Raw genomic sequence first — 14,310 nt, forward strand, 5'->3', positions numbered from 1 at the left:
TCCCTTGTCAAAGACTTAGACATTCCGCTGATCGACCTCGGCAGACCTCTCAATGTGGCTGCTGTAGACAGGCGAAGTTTGAGTTCTGGGGGGGGTGGCCAAACAAACAGTGCCCATCGAAATGAGCATAGGAGGGCATCACGAGCAGATCACATTTTACATTATCAGTGCTCCGCAAATGCGTCTTATCTTAGGATTTCCCTGGTTACAAAGACATAACCCGGAAGTCGACTGGCTGTCTCGCACTGTGAGAAACTGGAGTCAGATCTGCAAGGAGACCTGTTTTAAGATAAGGCTTGGTGCCCCTACTAACTCTCCGCTCGAACCTGTGGATCTTATGCAGGTTCCTACTGTCTATCATGATCTTGCGGAGGTGTTCAGTAAACAAAAGGCTGGCTTTCTCCTTCCTCACCGAGCTTATGATATGGCCATAGACTTGTTCCCTGGGGCGAGCCCTCCCAGGGGCCGTCTCTTTTCTTTGGCAGTCCCTGAGCGCAAGGCTATGGATGATTATATTAAGGAAGCGCTTGCTGCAGGTTTTATTCGTCCCTCGACATCACCCGCCGGTGCTGGCTTCTTCTTTGTAGGGAAGAAAGATGGTGGGTTGAGGCCATGTATTGACTACCGTGGTCTCAATAAGGTGACCATCAAAGACCGCCACCCGTTACCCCTCATGGCCACAGCTTTTGAAGCACTACAAAAGGCAACCATATTTACTAAGTTAAACCTGGTTAGGATCAGAGAGGGGGATGAGTGGAAGACCGCCTTTATTACCCTGTCGGGTCATTATGAATATTTAGTGATGTCGTTTGGCTTAATGAACGCCCCTGCAGTTTTCCAGCGGTTTATAAACGAAGTTCTCAGAGAAGCCCTAGACAGGTATGCCTTCGTCTACCTGGATGACATCCTCATATACAGCAATTCTCTGTCAGAACACACCAAACATGTAAGGCAAATCCTCCAACTCTTGCGCGACAATCACTTATACGTTAAATTGGAGAAATCGCTCTTCCATATCCAAGAAGTAGCTTTCTTAGGGTATAGAATAGCACCCAACACACTTGCTATGGATCCATCCAAAATTCGGGCCGTCACCCAATGGCCGACTCCCTCTTCCCTACGCCAAGTCCAGCGGTTCCTGGGTTTTGCTAATTTCTATCGCCGCTTCATTAAGGGGTTCAGTACTCTGGCGGCTCCACTTATTAACCTCACCAAGAAAACCCCAGGTCCGTTTGTGTGGTCCCCGGAGGCCCAAGAATCCTTTGAGAGCAGTTCACCTCCGAGCCGGTTCTGTGTATGCCTGACCCTGATTTGCCATTTATTGTAGAGGTTGACGCCTCCGATTATGATGTAGGTGCCGTCCTCTCCCAACGATCAGGCACCCCGCTGAAACTTCATCCGTGCGCCTATTTTTCTCACCGCATGACACCTGCTGAGAGAAACTATGATGTTGGCGACAAGGAATTGTTGGCTGTTAAGCTGGCATTAGAAGAATGGAGACATTGGTTGGAGGGGGCCAAAGAACCGTTTCTGGTGTGGACGGATCATAATAATCTGGCCTATCTGCAGCAGGCCAAGCGTCTTAATCCGAGACAGGCCAGATGGTCGCTTTTCTTTAGCAGATTCGATTTCACTTTCTCTTATCGGCCTGGCACCAAAAACACAAAACCCGATGCGCTGTCTCGCCAGTGGGAGGTGCTGCCCGATTCGGTCAAGCCAAGCACCGTTATACCTCCATCTAAGATATTGGCTCCCATTCAGTGGGATGTCGAGGCTGCTGTTAAACGGTCACTTACTCGTAATCCTGGTCCTAATGGGGTTCCGTCTGGTCATCTTTACGTGCTCGTTGAGGAAGAAGGTGATGGAATGGGGTCATGACTCCCCCTTCGCTGCTCACCCGGGAGCACGTCGCACCCTTGAGCTCCTTAAACGACGGTTCTGGTGGTCCGGGATGTACCAGGAGGTGGGGAATTACGTTTCGGCTTGCGGGACGTGCGCCTGTAATAAAGCCTCTCGCCAGACCATCCGGTCTGCTGCGTCCTCTCCCTATCCCATCTAGGCCCTGGACTCATGTGGCCTTAGATTTCGTTACTGGGTTGCCCCCCTCTCGGGGTAACACTGTTATCTGGCCCTGCCTAAACTCCCATCTGCTCGTGACACGGCTTCTCTATTTCTTCATAACATTGTCAGGCACCACGGTTTCCCTTCTGATGTGGTGTCCGATAGGGGGCCGCAGTTCACGAGTCTGTTCTGGGGAGCTTTCTTGGCTCTGTTGGGTGCCAAGGCCAGTCTTTCTTCGGGGTTTCATCCCCAAACCAATGGTCAGACGGAGAGGACCAACCAGGACCTTGAGCAAACGCTCAGGTGCCTGGCGTCCTCTAATCCAGCCTCCTGGTCTGACCAGCTCTTGTGGGCAGAGTACGCCCACAACACCTTATGGCACTCTGCTCTTGGCATGCCGCCTTTTGAATGCCTCTACGGATATGCGTCTCCCATGTTCGCTGACCAGGAGAGGGACGTAGCGGTTCCGGGAGCCCAGGCCTTAGTGCGGCGATGTCGATTGGCTTGGCGTAAGGCTCGCAAAGCCTTGTTGTCCGCCTCTGCTAGATACTGCCGCAGCGCGGATAAGCATCGTCTCCCGGCCTTGTCCTTTCGCCCCGGGCAGCGAGTTTGGTTGTCCGCCAAGGACTTGCCGGTTCGGGGTGGGACCAGGAAGTTGGCCCCTCAGTATATGGCTCCTTTCAAGGTTGACAGGCGGATAAATCCAGTTTCTTACCGGCTGTTGCTTCCTCCTTCCATGCGGGTCCATCCTGTGTTCCACGTCTCCCGTCTCCGCCCGGTTCTGTGTAGCATGCCTCGTGCTCCGGCTCCGCCGGCCCCCCGCATGGTCGATGGGGGCCCGGTGTACACTGTTAGCCGGTTGTTGGACCATCGCCGTGTTCGGGGTCGGGACCAGTACCTGGTGAACTGGGCGGGTTACGGACCTGAGAAACGTTCCTGGGTCCCCGCCTCTCGCATTGTCGATCGTTCTCTTATACGTGACTTCCGTCGTGACAGGGCAGTCGCTCTGGGCCCGCGGGGTCTCGGGCCTAGAGGGGGTGCTCTGTCAGGGCTGGCTCGGATGCCACACCATCTACCTCCACTAGAGGCACCCGAGTCAGCCCTAGACTACATCCACGCAATCAGCAATGATCCGTCTCACCTGTTGCCATGGCTTCTTAAGAAAGCTTTTGGAGACGGATCATTGCTGATTCGTTTTGGTCTTGCCGGTACGCTATCAGCCCTTCTCTTCTTTCTCTGGAGTTGCATTTCGTTGTAAGGTGTCTCGCCACCTTAATCTCTCTCTTTTACCTTTTACTTATTTGAGTACTTACCTCCTGCGCCGCTCCCTGGCCTCTCTCAAGTTTTCCTCCCGCTGGTATCCTTCCTGTCAGTTATTCTTTTATTTTGGGAAGGGTTTTGTTTTGTTGCGGCATTCGCCTGCTGCCAGTATTCCCCTGGCGTCCTTAGTTCTATTTTCACACGTCGAAGTTATTCCGCGTTCTTTCCGTTGTCTTTATTTTCTCTCCCGTGTGTTTATGGTTTAGTTTTGTTTTCGCGCGTTGAGTTTATTCCGCGTCAGTTTTGGGTTTTGTTTTGCTGCGGTGTGTGTATGCAGAGTCACTTTCGTTTTTGTTCGCGTGTGCTTATTTCATACACACAGTCCTATTATAAGCATTTATCCCATTTGGTTCCTAACGGCATTTGGGTTCAATACTCCCTTCATTTTCTTACGCGGTGTGTACACCCCGCGTTACAGGCGCGCCCACAGGGAAGGGTCGGGAGCCATCACCGTAACACTCATATATCAGTTGCCCAGTTATTTGTTTTATTTTTTATCACCTTATCTTTAATAGTTTCTGATACTGTGCCAGACAACCTTCACCAAAATTACATGGAAATTGGAGGATAATGCTGTTGTAAATAACAAAGAGCTGTTTGCAAATATTCTAACATGCCATGTGGAATGCTGAATTTGTGTAACTTATGAAACTTGAACGACACACTTTTTTAAAAGATTACTATGGACCTTCATGACTACAGAAAGTTGGAAAGCATTATACTGGGCCATCACACAGAGGTAAATTAACTCTGCTAGTCTCACAAAAACAATAGCACTTCTAGCAGCAACACAAGCAAAGGCCTTCCCATTCTAGGACTTGCTTTTCACAAACCCGTTTAATTTTAGTGGGTTACCTGTTCAGAAGTGCAGTTGATATGGCATTTAGAAAATTTGGATGAAATCAGGATAAACGACAAACAAATACTGTTTGTTTATATTTAGAACATAAAGAGTGAACTAGAAACAACAAGCCCAACTGGGAAATTATGTTTCTAATTAATTGTTATATATTCACCCTTACAGTCAAAATGTAAACATTTTGAGAATCTGAAGATGAAAACTTATGTAAAGTATAATATAGGCTACTGAACAGATTCTATCGCCTGACATGCCAAGTTCACAGGATGATTAAAAAAAAAATTCTACAGTAAAAAATCTTCTTCTTCTGGATTTATACAGTCTCTTATGTGGTCAACCAAACCTGCTTGTCAGATTTCTGAGACGATGTAAGAATCAGGAGATACAGCCATAGAAACTAAGACAAATGTACTGTATGCACAGTACATTCTATCACCTGACAGGCCAAGTTCACATGATGATTATAAAAATATTCTACAGTAAAAAATCTTCTTCTTCTGGATTTATACAGTCACTTATAACACAGTGGCTTGGTGGTTAGCACGTTTGCCTCTCAGCACTGGGGTCTTGGGTTCAAGTCCCTATCTGAGTGGAGTTTCCATGTTCTCCCCGTGTTTGCGTGGGTTTCCTCCGGGATCTCCGGTTTCCTCCCACAGTCCAAACACATGGAGGTTAGGTAAATTGGCAGTCAACAAAAAATTCTCCCTGTGTGTCTGTGTCTCTATGTTCAATAAAAAAAGTAGTGTCTGTGTGCGTGCGTGCGTGTGTGTGCTTGTATGCCCAGTGGTGGATGGTGCTCTGCCACTAGGGTCTGTCCTCTCTCCCCTTCCTGCACCCCATTCAGTCTCCCAGGGGGCTGTGGATCCCGGTAGAGAGTACGCTGTGCGCAATTGGCTGCCGCTTCTCACCGGTGTGTGTGTGATTGGTTGTCTGTGAATTGTACCTGTGTTAAATTGTAAAGCGCCTTGGGAATTTGGAAAGGCGCTATATAAATCGAACATTCATTCATTCATTCATTCACTTATGTGGTCAATCAAACCTGCTTGTCAGATTTCTGAGACGATGTAAGAATCAGGATATACAGCCATAGAAACGTACAATACATTCTATCGCGGCGACATAATGTAACTACCGCATTATTTTTTACGGTGGAACGGAAAGTGCGAATAAGACACTGGCGAATAAGGAACAAACTTCAGCCTCGTCTGAATGAATCACGGTATTGAGAAGTAAGTATCTAGACCAGGCGTACTCAACTAAATTTGTCATACCCGGATGACCTACTACTTCCGCAAAATATTCCAGTACGCGAACAGAGCTATCTTCGTGGTGTACTGCATCCCATCATGCAACGCTACGTTCACGTGACTCCGTAGTGTGCTTTGCTTTTGTCGCATACTGGAAACTGTACTGCATACTACTACGAGGACCAGTATGCAGTATCCAGTATATACTGAGTCCAGTATGCAGTATCCAGTATGTAGTAGTCTATTTCGAACACAGCCCATGTTTGCGTACTGGAATATTTTGCGGAAGTAGTAAGTCATCCGGGTATGTTTCGCGTACTGGAAAATTTCATTTTGGTCACATACTGCATACGGCATACTGATTTGGGGCTCGATCAGTACGCCAGTAGTATGTAGTACATGGGTTAAAGTTCTCCGTCCCTACGACGGATTTCCGTCATTTGATTTTTTTGGGGAAAAAATCCGTCAAATCATAATAAACAACACACGCGCGTGCTATCTGTTTTGTGGCCGAAATATGATTCTCACTGGCGCTCATCAGCGCTGGATGGATGACGGCGGTGTCATTTGATTGACTTGCGGTTCATTCCGCCTTCAGATTTGCGGATGTTACGTAGAAAAGTTTTTACCCCCCTCCTGCCTGGCGTGATCGTAGCGCGCGACTCTGTACATCTGCGCGAACGGCGGAGGCTACTTGCTGCGTCACATTCTTTTTGCAGTGTAGTCCGAAGCAATATGTGGTAGTATAAAGAAACACCCCTCAAAACAGGGGAATGAACATTTACCTGACCAATTGTAATGTTGCATTAGTGCTGGAATTTAGGCTAAAGTACTTTAAAATGCTTGAAAATGTAACTACTTCGTTTCACAACAAATATCTGTCTGACTGAACAGTTATTACGTTAACAAATACGAGCCTCTTGTAATTCCAGGACGAAACATGAGAGAACGTGAAGTCGTTAAGATTGGGCGTTTTGAAAATAAACCACCATTAAATAATGTGATAAAAAGCGAATTATTTCGAGTATATGTATAAATATTTAACTTAAATTTAACGTTGAGAACGCGTTGAAATGGACCTTGAAAGTGACGTACAAGTGCTTTAATTCCACCTTATAAAGGTGTATGAACCCGGCAAACATGACTTGGTTCACTGCGCTGAAGCGCTGTGCGCGCGAAGTTACAAAACTGCGAGGCTCTCGCGCACGGGTGGAGCCACCGCGATTACGTCATTTTCGGCGTGCGGACCCTCGCGCTGCTCACGCCACTCGTGCTGCGTCAAGTATAAAGGCTTAAACCAGGCTTAACATGGATGGTGTTGTTCTGTTTGTATTTAAAAGCTCTATCCAGTGGTGTTAATTTTTTGTAACATACCTACTTAAAGCATGTAATCTTACGGCTTATGTTTTTGCGATGGTGAATCTGATAAAAACAAGAGAGCTTCATACCTCTCACCAGGATTCACTAAATTTGACTTGATCTTTAAATAATTTTCTGGAAGAGGACCCCCAGATAACTCCATTATATAAACATTTATGTACATTTATTGCTCAGGTGTTCATTCTCTCTTCTCTCCTTACACAGGCTGTTTAGATAAATATACTTTATAAATGTGTTTATTGTGTAGAATTAGGCAAAAGAGGCCGTGTCCCAACTACACCACATTTTCAGTAATTGCTGGCATTGTCTTTTGCCAGGAAAAATTTTTCAGTCAAATGAAAATTTCTTGCTTTAACCCATGATGTAGTAGGCTAGACTATGTAGCTATAGCTAACTAACCTAGCTAGCTAGCTAACGTGGCTAATATTACTGTTATCTGTGCTGCTTTTCACTAATTTAATGTGTAATGTGTAAATTAATATTCAATACCCTTATATTTATGTCTCCTATATACTTTTTTTTCGTATGGGATGTTCCAGGCCCTTTGATCCTTTTGTCCTCAATCATAAGCCAGGTAAAACTGCACATGGTAAAAAAAATCACTCACATGATGGTCTTGTGCTGTCCAGGGAGAGCAGTTCTAACAACTAAAAATGTCAACTTGGCAACCTGTATTCAGAGACTTGTCTCTTTTGTATTTCATCTCGGGCTTCTCTCTTTTCTAATATTAGGCATTACTTCTTTTCCTCATTCTCCATATGATGGGAACCATTCACAGATCTGCAACAATGAACATGAAGGAACACAAGTTTTTCCAGGTAAGAGCTGGTATACAGCTAGTATACAGCTAAATGTTCTTGGGATCTTTCTGTTCGGCATAGGAATCACCAAACACATAGCAACAACTTTGTAACGTCCCACCAGATACCTGAACTATTATAGCAATCTACTAATAATTTTCACATTGGGCACCATAGCAACTACTTGCTAAAATCTTATGAACCACCTTCAGTAAACCCCTCTTCAGCTTGCTACATAGTCACTGGTCAAATTTCTTATAACAAAGAACAACTTTATGTGGCAGGAATATTATACTTCTGAAACCTACTACTATATCGATTTTCACAAACACAGTATACATATAAAGATTTCACATGTATAGTTTGGTAATCAGACAGTGAGTCTAGATAGCAGTGTTGTTTACTCTGTTGATGGATGTGTATGCATGTATGAGTGATTCAGATAAAAAATTTGGTAAATATTGTATTGCCATGTTCTTGCCAATACACAGCCCTATATGCTACTTGCCTACTTTTTTGCATTTAACAAGTTTTTGAATTAGGATTTGTAGTATGCAAACTCATTTTGTTTATATGTATGAGGAGAGGATAGGTGATTGTGTTTGTTGCGTAGGGCCTTTTTAGTTATGTGAGCCTTCTGTGTGTTATTTTTCCTGTATGCATTTTTTGTTTAGGTGCCAATTCTCAGGACCTTTTTGATGGCAGAAATGCGTCTTCATCCTCCTGGCTTACTTGTCCCAGAGGCAAAGCCGGCCCTGACCAATGTGGTGCCCTAGGCGAGATTTTGGTTGGCGCCCCCTGCATCATCAATCATCGGGTTTTTACACTCACACAGACACCGCAAAGCTTTATGTTTTTGATAAATATATATATATATATTTTTAACTAAATCAACAGTAAAATCAGTATTAAAGAAACAAATAAAAACCAAATGAATTATATATATTATATTAAATATTACAGTATAACAATAAATATATTGCTCAAAAATATTTTAAAACTATTTTAGATAAAGTAATGCAGAGAACAACTTTTAAATATTAATAACAAATAAATATTGGTGTACTGAGGTGGAGGGGATATGATGGTATAATGCTGCTTCACTGGAAGGTGATAAGGTTGAGAATGCGTCTTCTGGTTGCCCAGGATGTGTAGAAACAGGATTTAAATATTTCAAAAGTGCATCTGAAAGGAACAGAGTATAGGTGTGTTTTATTATATATTTATTTAAAAAACTTGCTGAGCTAAGCGAATAATAGCACCTACTAGGATTGGGCAGTATGATGACAGTATTGTAAAATTGTGGCAGTATATTAACCATGTGACGTGACGCAACGTGCCAAATCTGTACTTTGAACACTGATTGGTTATGGAGTGGCGGTTTTCACTAGGATCATACAGAGGGGGAAAAGCCACAATGATGATGAGTGGTAGTTATGAGTCAAGTGAACTGGTTTAAAAGAAAAACACCACTGCTACAGATTGGCAGCATTTTGGATTTGTTTCAAATTAAAAGGGAGAGCCAGCAATCCTATATGAGTCAGTGTGTAAAATCTGCTTATAAAAATTCTCCGCCAAAGATGGAAACACATCAACATGCATTCTCATATTAAAACGAAGCACCCTTCAAGTAGTACAACATACAGTATAGTGTAATTCACCATATTATATTACCTTTGGTTTCTTCCTCCTCTTTTCTCATTTTTCTCCCCTAGACACCAGAGAACTTCGGTCTTTTTGGCATCTTTCTGGAGAAATGACACTCATTCTGTGGCGTTGTTTTTCCCCCACAGAAACAGTAACGAGGTGCGCAGAACAAGTGGGGGGAGGGGGCTGTGCGGGTGATGGGTATTGTGTGCTATTATAATTATTAATTTGACTAATATTATTAAACAATGAAGTTGTGATTATGTCGACTTTGCTTGTTTTCATATTTATAAATTGTTCATTTGTAAATGAATAAATAAATAACGCATTCACGAGAGCGCCCCCCTGGACAGCCGGCGCCCCTAGCATTTGCCTATATTGCCTAATGGAAGGGCCGGCCCTGCCCAGAGGGATGGGAACATGGTGGCCCAATCTCCTGCTCAGGTGAACTAGTCGTGTTCTCTGGTCATGCTTCACCAAGCCTAAAAGCCTTATTCAAGCCTTATTCAAATTGTGGAAGTGAAAGGACAGCACTATGAATAATACAAATAAAAAATGATTGATTCAATTTATTCAGATTTTATAATAATTTAAAACTAAATAAATAAATTGCATTTCTATTTTAACAATTTGGTTGAAAAATATTTAACATTGATATAGTGTGACGTTGGGTGCGAGGCGAAGGACGAGACACAGATCCTTGCTTTAGCAAACGTCACGTTTATTGACTCCAACTATTGCGCAATACAGCGCACGTAAAACATGGAACACTCACACTGAAACGTGTAGACTTTAGACAACGACGAGCACAAGACACTGCGCGAACGCACATTAAATAGACAGACCACATCAACCCCACGTGACGACGAGACGAGCCACAGGTGAGACGGATAATGACAAGACGCACCCGCACCCACAGAGAGACACTGACGCAGACGAATAGACGCAGACAACGTTAACACACGCCCCAAAGGAAGGGTTCGGGGACCGTAGCGTGACAGACGCCCCCACCAAGGGCACTACCCGTCCCGGGGTGCCAACAGGACCGAGTGCCCCGAACCCACGTCGATGGGCGGATCCGAAGCACCCAGTCCTGCGTCTGGGAGATGACCGCCCTCGGTGGAGACTCTGCCACCAACAGCTTAGAACACCCTCCCTGGGAAGACCGGGGAAAACACGTTAGACACGTTTAACGGGACGGACACAAACACACAAACAGGAACACTTACACACAGAGGAACAAACGGGAAAAAGGGGTTCGGTACACATACGGGCAGACTCACGAACACTGGGACAGACACACACGAAACAGGCGCCAGACTACGCGCCAGGAGTAGAGCGATAAGGGGAGAGAGATCGGGAGCTGCAGGTGCTGCAGCGAACGGTCCTCCTCCAGGCTTTGCTGCGCCGGGTGCAGCGCGGTGGGCGGACGCGCCGGGTGCAGCGCGGCGGGCGGACGCGCCGGGTGCAGCGCGGCGGGCGGACGCGCCGGGTGCAGCGCGGCGGGCGGACTCTCCCCCCAACTGGCCGTATGGTACGCCCGTCTCGCTCCGCGACCGTCCTCTGGAGTCGACCGTGGGCTCTTCCACCTCCATCTCGGTCGCCTCGCTGTCCCGGCTCCAACTCATGGGCTGCTCCGGGCTGCCACCCCGGGAGCAGTCCATCCTCTCTCCTCCGGAGCGATCTGAGGACGGGGTCCACCTCCCCTTCACAGTCCCAGCAGAACACTCAGAGGGGGGCAGACTGCCCTCGTCCTCTGAGTAGAGTTCGCTGTCCGTGCACTCTGAGACGCCTGAGTGCACGGACGGAGGACGATCTTCCTCTTCGTACTCCTCCTCTTCCTCACCGTAACCTACGGCAGGTGCGGAGTACTCCGACGGAGGGTATTCTTCGCACTCCCCCTCCTCCTCACCGTAGCCTACAGCCGATGCGGAGTACTCCGACGGAGGGTAATCGTCTTCGTACTCCTCCTCCTCACCACCGTAGTTAACGGTGGAGGCGTCGCAAACCGACGGAGGGTAATCCACCTCCTCTTCCTCACCATAGTTCACAGTGGAGGCGTCGCATATCGACGGAGGGTAGGCGTCTTCTCCCTCTTCACCCTCACCGTAGTATATGGCGGGGGCGGAACAAACCGAGGGAGCCTGGTCTTCCTCTTCGCCTTCCTCTTCCTCATCCTCGCCTTCCGAGCCCTCTTCTGAGAACTCGCCTTCCGGGGTTTTCTCGGTGGCGCATATCTCCACGGCACCTACCCATAGAGGTGAGAGGTCCCGGGAAGGCGAGGGGTGTCGCTCTCGCCACATTCGTTCCGCGGTCTCACGGAAATACACCGCCATCTCCGCGGTGGAGGACGCCTGAGCCTGACGCAGCATGAGCGCACAGACAGGGTCCTGCTGCATCATCTCAGGGGTCACTGTGGTCTTGCGGTGGTGGGCAGGGGAAGAGGCGTGATGTCGCTTGCTGGGCTTCTTGCCCTTCTTTGGTCGGGTCACGTAGCCTGGCATACTTGGGTGTCTCAGACGGCTCGTCGTTCTGTGACGTTGGGTGCGAGGCGAAGGACGAGACACAGATCCTTGCTTTAGCAAACGTCACGTTTATTGACTCCAACTATTGCGCAATACAGCGCACGTAAAACATGGAACACTCACACTGAAACGTGTAGACTTTAGACAACGACGAGCACAAGACACTGCGCGAACGCACATTAAATAGACAGACCACATCAACCCCACGTGACGACGAGACGAGCCACAGGTGAGACGGATAATGACAAGACGCACCCGCACCCACAGAGAGACACTGACGCAGACGAATAGACGCAGACAACGTTAACACACGCCCCAAAGGAAGGGTTCGGGGACCGTAGCGTGACATATAGTTTAAAACATACTATGAAAAGTAATGTTTATTTTAGTAAGTTTAGTTAAAGCATTGTGTTTGTATTTTAGAATCTACTATGGAAATTATTTTCTACATATTTTAAAATGTAATTGTGTAAAGGATTGCATTAATAAGTTTAAACTAGTAGGGAAAGCATTATATTTTACTAGAGTATATTATATTTTCCTGTCTTTTGCCCTGCATATATATTTCTGTTTCTTCTGTCAGCAAACCTGATTCAATTAATCAGTTAATTAAACAGCCATTTCAGCCATTTACATGTGCGTATTAGAGCAGTGGAACCTCAATAGAGTGCAGAGCAGGGCGGCACCAGGATTGCATTATAGCTAGCTGATCCGGACCTAAATTATTTAATTTAATTCAAATTAAATTAAATTAATTTAAAAATCTAAAAAGAACCGATAGTATGTACACTAAAAAACTGCTGCACATTTTAATACTTTGTAATTATTTATTTACAAATAATAATAATTAAAATTCAATTGCAAAAAATATAACTTGTAAAAGTTAACAGTAAAGTGGTACTTTAAAATATAACGTACACGTTAAAGCAAATGTAAATGTAAGAAATGTTTAAGCACTTTCGAGGACACAGAAAATATTTAGCTTTCTCTTGTCAACAATTTCTTGAAAGAGAAATTCCATGTCTCTCTTATCTTTGCACACAAAGGCAAAGGGAATCATGAACTCTTCCTTTATCTCAGGTTCAATAATGTCCTCCGCAGAACTGAGCAGGTGTAATAGCTTCAGCTTCTTCTGGGGTCATTGACAGGAAGCGTGGTGGAAGGATGCTGGAGTGCAACATCCTTCTGTTTTTTCATCCACTGCTTGATTGTCTGCACATCAGTTATGATCTTGGTGGAAAAAAGGTGGAAGAGCCTTTTCTTTTAAAGCTCCACAATTGTGGAATAATCTTCCTGCCTCTATTCGGGACTCAGACACAGTCTCAATGTTTAAAACTCGATTAAAGACTCATCTGTTTAGTTTGGCCTTTGATTAATCTGTTACATATTTACTGCATCTCGTATCTTTTCTCTGAGGTTCACCTGGAGAGTAACATTGCAGTCGGAGCCTACAATACCAGCATCGCTGCTCCGACACGGAATGAAAGCCTGGCGTTCATCAACAGACATTTACAGTGACAATATCATAACCCAGAACTTTCATTTTTACCTTTACTTAGTCTGATTGTGTGATTTGTGTGTGACTTGTGTATTTGTCTGTATTTTGTGTAATTTGTGTGTTAACGGGCTGCCCAATGGAGGATGGGTTCCCTTATGAGTCTTGGTTCTCCCGAGGTTTCTTCCTATTCCCCACCATCATAGGGAGTTTTTCCTCACCACTGTCGCCTTTGGCTTGCTCATTAGGGTTCTGGACCCATAGTATTGTTAACCTTTTAAATCCTGTAAAGTGCTTTGTGACGACGTGTTGTGAAAAGCGCTATACAAATAAACTTTGATTGATTGATCTTGTTTGCCTACTCAAACAACAATGTAGTAATTGTAAGTTCAATCCTTTAATCAATGCATTATTGCTTGTATATTATAGGATGCAAAGTTTATAATTTTTTTCTAGTAAATCAGTCATTGCATGTTAATATTTATTCTTTGCACAATAGTTAAAAATACAAATATTATTTAAATAGCTTTTTATGCTTTTTCCTGCTGAATATTTAACATATATTATATTAATATTTAATATATATACATTTTAAAGGTTTGCATACAAGAGACCATATTTTGTGACTTAAAACATCACTTTTATTACTTTTTGTGTTACCAGTTTGCCTGTGTGACAATGTCCTGCACTGTCTTCAGGACAAGTCTGTACAAAGATTCAAAAGACAACAGTGTTATTAAAATTTGTTTTACTGTTGACAGTTTTCCTCAGTTATGTTACTTTAAAATTTGTTACACCATTGTCTCACTGCCTCCGTCTTCACTGTCTTCTGAAGAAATCAAATCAAATCAGATTTATTGTCACATCACTGTATAGATGTGCCAGTAATCACAGTGAGTTATGATGCTGTAGTAATGTCAGAGCAAGGTATGGAGTGAGTATATGGGAGCGCAGGATTAGAGCAGGGCACCCGCGG

General features: G+C 45.0%; 1 protein-coding gene across 3 annotated transcripts in view; it reads left to right on the forward strand.

The window, feature by feature from the left end:
• Positions 1–14,310, forward strand: part of LOC143487016 (uncharacterized) — a 105,888-nt gene that overhangs the window by 35,246 nt on the left and 56,332 nt on the right. Inside the window, exons 2-4 of one of the 3 annotated variants that reach the window (XR_013123872.1) lie at positions 7,599–7,685; positions 8,342–8,454; positions 9,383–14,090. The gene's annotated coding sequence lies outside the window, so the exon portion shown is untranslated. Of the gene's footprint in view, positions 1–3,902; positions 7,442–7,598; positions 7,686–8,341 lie in introns of those variants that run through there. The other 2 variants (XR_013123871.1, XR_013123870.1) reach the window with 2 other exon arrangements.

The sequence above is a fragment of the Brachyhypopomus gauderio genome, chromosome 2 (assembly GCF_052324685.1).
Source record: "Brachyhypopomus gauderio isolate BG-103 chromosome 2, BGAUD_0.2, whole genome shotgun sequence".
Lineage (NCBI taxonomy): Eukaryota > Metazoa > Chordata > Actinopteri > Gymnotiformes > Hypopomidae > Brachyhypopomus > Brachyhypopomus gauderio.